At 42.0% G+C, this 5740-nt stretch overlaps 1 pseudogene; it reads right to left on the minus strand.

Annotated features, from left to right (window-relative positions):
• Positions 1-954: 954 nt before the first annotated feature.
• On the minus strand, positions 955-2135 carry LOC129459225 (small ribosomal subunit protein uS2B-like; annotated as a pseudogene).
• Between the last annotated feature and the right edge of the window lie 3605 nt (positions 2136-5740).

The raw sequence follows: 5740 nt of genomic DNA on the forward strand, positions 1-5740 counted from the left end.
TACTCTTCTTACAACTTGATGTTGACACTCTTCTCATAAACCTGAGAGGGCCTTTGACTATGGTGGAAGTGACACTATGTGACTTCTAAGGCTAGGCCATAAGGAAAGATCTGGCTCTCTTAAGACAGTTGCTCTAAGGACCCTGTCACCATGCTGTGAGGAAGCCAAGCAGCCACAGAGAGAGACCACATGTAGGTGTTCCAGCTGACCACCCCAGCTGTGGTCCCTCCAGTCAGCTGATATCACTTACCACTCCTGGAGCCTGGAGTCATCTGAAAGTTACTGTGTGTGAGTAACCATCCGATGACTCCGGGCTCCAGAAGTCATCCTCAGCATCTGAGCTGAGCTGTTCCTGCTGAGCCTTGCCCAAATTGCAGATCTGTGAGATAGAGAAAAAGATTTTTTATAAGCCACTAAGTTTTAGATTTTTCTTATTCACCAATAGGTAATTCCAACCCTGAGTTCTCCCCTTCTACTGGGAGTTTGCTGTTGGTCCTAATAATTTCATACGTTTAAACATCCACTTTTAAAGAAACCATCTAAACCGGGATCTGGAGTTCCTAAGATTTAGCCGCAGGAAAAAGTAAAAATTCCCTGCAAAATGAGTGCTGTGAACTAAGAAAAAAGAAGTTAAGATCTAATGGAGCTATCATTAATAATGCAGCAACAGTTACCATTCCTCGGTACCTACAGTACTCTACCATCTATTACATTAGAACTGAGATAAATTGGAAAATGCTTCTTGACAGAGCAAGTTGTTTTCAAAAGATCAGAAAACGAGAAATCTAAAGAAATAAGGATGGAAAGAGCAACAATGTGATCTGAGCTATGCCATGGACTTAGGATGACTCTGGTCTTTGCATCACAGAATTTTATTTTTTATTTTTTATAAACTGATGTTTATTTTCTGTCAACCTTATTTTCATGTTGCTTAAGAGTCCCTGCAAGAACAGCTTAAGACCATTCAGTGGTTGCTCCTACCCATTCAGTGGCCTGCACAGTGGGAGCTGTGGACCAGTCTTCCATGGCAGGCTGAGCACTCCAGTAGAAACTGCTGAATAGGCACAGAGGGCACCTGCATGCCTTCAGACCAGTCTGCAACTTCAGGCTGAGTAACAGTGAACTCAGGGGCTGGAACAGTCCATTTACCCTGAAATTCCTTCTTGGTCACAGCCTTTTCAGCAGCAGCCTTCTCTTCTTTTTCATTCTCTTCAAGATCTCTATAGAAGCAGAGATTAGACATTACCTCCCATGGGTGTTGCAAGAAATGGTGCCACGCATGTGCAGAACTTCCCAGGCCAGCATCTACCACATCTGACCCACTGAGGGAGGTCCCTTGTTGTTGCATGTGATAGCAATGTCCACATGGCACAGAGGAGAATCTGTGTTGCACAAAGCAATGGCAGGTGGGTTAACACAAGATGCCTCTGTGAGAGACCGGTGGTCAGCCCTGGTGTCAGAAACCACAAGAAGCCGTGGCTCCCAGTAGGCTGCCTGGATCTGGTTAGGAAGGTTCCAGGAGTGAAGTGGCCAGCAATTGGAGTGGCTCCAGTGGCAGCAGCAAACTTCAGCATAGGCTTCTGGCCAGTATTCCTGGAGGATATGACACTGACATCAGCAGAGTTTTCTTTTTTTTTTTTTTTTTTTTGAGACGGAGTCTCGCTTTTCCACCCAGGCTGGAGTGCAGTGACTCAATCTCGGCTCACTGCAAGCTCCGCCTCCCGGGTTCATGCCATTCTCCTCCCTCAGCCTCTCCGAGTAGCTGGGACTACAGGCGCCCGCCACCACGCCCGGCTAATTTTTTGTATTTTTAGTAGAGACGGGGTTTCATCGTGGTTTCGATCTCCTGACCTCGTGATCCGCCCGCCTCGGCCTCCCAAAGTGCTGGGATTACAAGCATGAGCCACCGCACCCGGCCAACAGCAGAGTTTTCAATGACAACAATGGCATGACCTGCCAGCAGAAGCTTCTCCCAGGTCCTCTTCAGATTTATGCCGTAGATGCCATCACTTTCCTTTTATAGATGTACTGTTCCATTTGGAAGTCAATTTGGTGCCACCTAATCGGGTTCCTACTGCAAGGAACTTAAGGACATCCTCCTCCTTCATTTGCAGGACATCAAGGGCTCCAGACATTGTGAAAGTTTCTCTTTAAGTCATGACAGGAATCTGAAATTAAGAACAACACCGTATTGACCCCACTGTAGGTAGCACAGAAACGCCGCCTCACAGAATTTTAGAACCTCAAGATTATAAGAGATCAGCTAGTTTGGGTCTGATTAACCTCTCTTGTCAAATCCCTGAGTCCCATCTGTAAAGAAAAGCTATCATCTAGTTTGTGTTTAAATATCTTTGATGTCAGAGAGAATCCTCTTAATTTCTCAAAGAAGTTAGGTGTTAAAGGATTCTTCCTTGGGTTAAGCTAAAACCATTCTCCCTGCAATTTTAACATTTGGTTTTATTGTGAAGTTGTATCTTTTGCAAGAGATTTGGTTCTAAAGCCACATGAGGAAGCAATTGAATATGGCCAAACATGGTCTTGAAACTTCCTCAGGAAAGCAACCCAACCATTATTAGCCTGTGAGTTGTTAGCCAGCATTCCTGCCCATGTTGGAACTGATTACTGTTTCTTTGGTTGAAAAGCAGAAAATGTAGTTGGTTTGCATAATGGTGATGGAGGCATTTAAAAACATATGAATTTTTACAAAGCTAGAATTACACTCAGACTGGGGAGATACTTATGTTAAGAGAGGCAAAATGGACCTGAGATGGGAGAGTTCATGCCTCCTGTTTCCTGCTCATTCTGGGGCACATATACACTCATTAAGCAGAATGGCTGAAGGAGCCACCCACACTACTTACTTGTATTTTTCTCTAAAAATAAGATTATATTTGCAGAGCTCATCTAATTGAATGCGTGTCCATTAAACACACTTATGACATATAACACTGTAGGCCTGTCCTCTAAAGCTACGTACAGCAAGTCTCACGTCGTCTCCAGGAAAGCGTTTTGAAGACAGTGGTTAGAATTCTTGAGACAGCTCCACACGAAGCACCATCATTCCTTCAAATGTTTCTCATAGAACATAGTTTTGAGCCCCTACTCACTTGTATTTCTCCTCAGAACAGAGCTGAACATGTGCCCCTAAGTATAAATTCCTGGACTGTTCAGACTGTGCACATGGGATCAGGTCAGCATGGAATAGAGGAGATGGACACATCTTTCCTTCTGAATTCTGACTTCCCTTATGCCAGCCAAAAATTGCATTTGAATTTTAGCAACTAAATCCTATTGTTGTATTATAGTTACCAAAATCTCAAGTGCTTTTTAAAGTTATAAACTATTTAAACGTGCAGAAAATGATATAGCAGACATCCATGAACTCATCACCAAGATTAACATGTTAACAGCTTTGCCTTATTTACCTCGGATTACTAAATCTTTCTTTACATGTGCTTTTATTTGCCCAGTTCTCCTGTATACTGTATTTCTGCATCCATCTAATCACCCTGCCAAGAGTTATGGATTCAGCAATTATTTCTTAAATTCCTACTGTGTCCTCTTTGGGGTCTTGATTTTGCTATTTAAATGCGTTATGTATTATCTCAGACTCATATGCACAGTTTTCATTAGGGACCCTGTACACCAAGTTTTTTTACAAAAATGAATGGGACAGGTTGATGACAGAGCTCTGGGATCCACTACTAATGACATCCTCTAAACTGGCTGAAGCATTATTTCATCTCTGTGACCTTCTTGTGCCTTTGTGTCGTTTCTTTCTCCTGGAATGGCTTCTTGCTTCCTTCTTCTATCTGACCAACTTATGTTACTTAACCCCTTGAGGTTCAGTGTCTGCTGTTCCAGGAACCCTTCCCTGATCATTACCTGCTAGGTGAGGTGCTCTACCTTTGTGCATTTCTTTAGGGTAGCACCTCTGCTCTACAGTCTTCATTGGCTATCCTGTCTATCTTCTCATCTCATATTTAAGTCCTTTAAGGGAAAAAATGTCATCATGTTTTCCTTTATATTCTTAACCCTTATCAATGTGCCAGAACTTCAAAAGTACCAGATCATATTAGATGCTCAAAAATGCTTGTTAAGTAAATATATAAGAATAAAACAATTTAGCCAAATCTTCCTTCCTTCCATTACTGGGATACTTTCCACAATACCTCTGATAGATCGTCACTTCCATCACGGAGAATTTGCTACCTAACAGGACAGCCGATTCTCTATTTGAATGGCTCTGGATTTTGAAAGTCTCCAATTAAGCCCCGAATCGGTTTCCTGTAACAACACTGTAAGTTCTCATTATAAATAAGTCAAGTCTCTTTTCTGAATGTCAAAGATTCTTACGTGGTATTCCTTGGGTAACTAAGTAGTTTTTAGTGAATATGTTTTACACACAGCAGGCAGAGCTGGAGAAATTATTTCGGTGTTCAGAATTGAGGCACTTTCTGGGGCATCCCATTAAGGATTTCTACCCTGAATTCTTTCCAGAAGCTAATTGGGTCTGTGTAGACCACAGAGTACAGGTGTTCCATGTTCTATGCAGCTCACATTCCTACATAAACATGCTGTTACTTTCTTGAGCGTCACAAGCTCCTGGGTGGTCTTAGGGCTGCCTTCAAAGGAAAACAAGTAAGACTTTCCTCTCATTGCTGATCACTTGAAGACCTGGTCAGCATACAACATTCTGGAATCTCTATTTACCGAGTCATGAGTTCTCACCTGAAAGGAAACTTAAATGGCTAACTCTGGCTAATTCCAAACCTCATTGTATAGCCAAAGAGTTGTGGGAAAGGTAAAAGTGAGAGAAACAGGTAACTTCTGTGCCAAGTTCAATGCCTTTCTCTAAGCTCTTGATCGTAACTATTACTTAATAAAGTGAAAGCAATTGACATCTTCCTCAGGAAATATAGAAGCAAGTCATTTCCTTAAAAGTTAGGTTTTTTTGTTTTTTTTTTTTTTGTCCCAGGTTGCAGATTCTTCCACATGGTGATGAGTTGGCTAAGTTTTATAACAGAGCAGTCATTATTCTTTCTGTATAGAATGTCAGTGTTTCTTGTGTGCCAGGCACCGTGCTAGGTACTTTGCAGACTTACCTAATGTGGCCCTCGTAACAATCCTGAGAAATAAATATTATTATCTCCATTTTATATATGAGGTACTGTAGGCACAAGAAAATTAAGAAACATATCCAGTGTTTCAGAATTACTAAATTGCAGAAACAATCCAAATCCAGATGGTTCTGATGCCACAGCTCATGGGCTTTGTAATAGGCCATGCTGTCCCTCATTTCAACATCAGCTTCCCCATGTGATCTTCCATGTGGAGCTGAGCACTGCCTTTACTTCCAGATCCAGTGTTCACAGACCAACTCTATTATCTGCATATGATTGGGTGCCATCCACTTAGGACAAAGTTATAACATTCTTTTCTTATCAACCAGAGTGTATTTAATTTTGTTTTAAAATAACATCATGCTTAAGAATATCCAGAGTGCATGTAAATGATTGCTTGGATGTGTTAGCTTCTCTCTCTCGCTCTCTTTTTTTTTTTTCTCGTTTGTTTTTTGTTTTGAGACAGAGTCGCACCGTCACCCAGGCTGGAGTGCGGTGGCACGATCTCGGCTCACTGAAACCTGTGCCTCCCGGTTTCGATGATTCTCATGCCTTTGCCTCCTGAGTAGCATGCACCACCATGCTCAGCTAATTTTTGTATTTTTAGTAGACATGGG

This window comes from Symphalangus syndactylus, chromosome 13 (assembly GCF_028878055.3).
Source record: "Symphalangus syndactylus isolate Jambi chromosome 13, NHGRI_mSymSyn1-v2.1_pri, whole genome shotgun sequence".
NCBI classification, from domain to species: Eukaryota; Metazoa; Chordata; class Mammalia; order Primates; family Hylobatidae; genus Symphalangus; species Symphalangus syndactylus.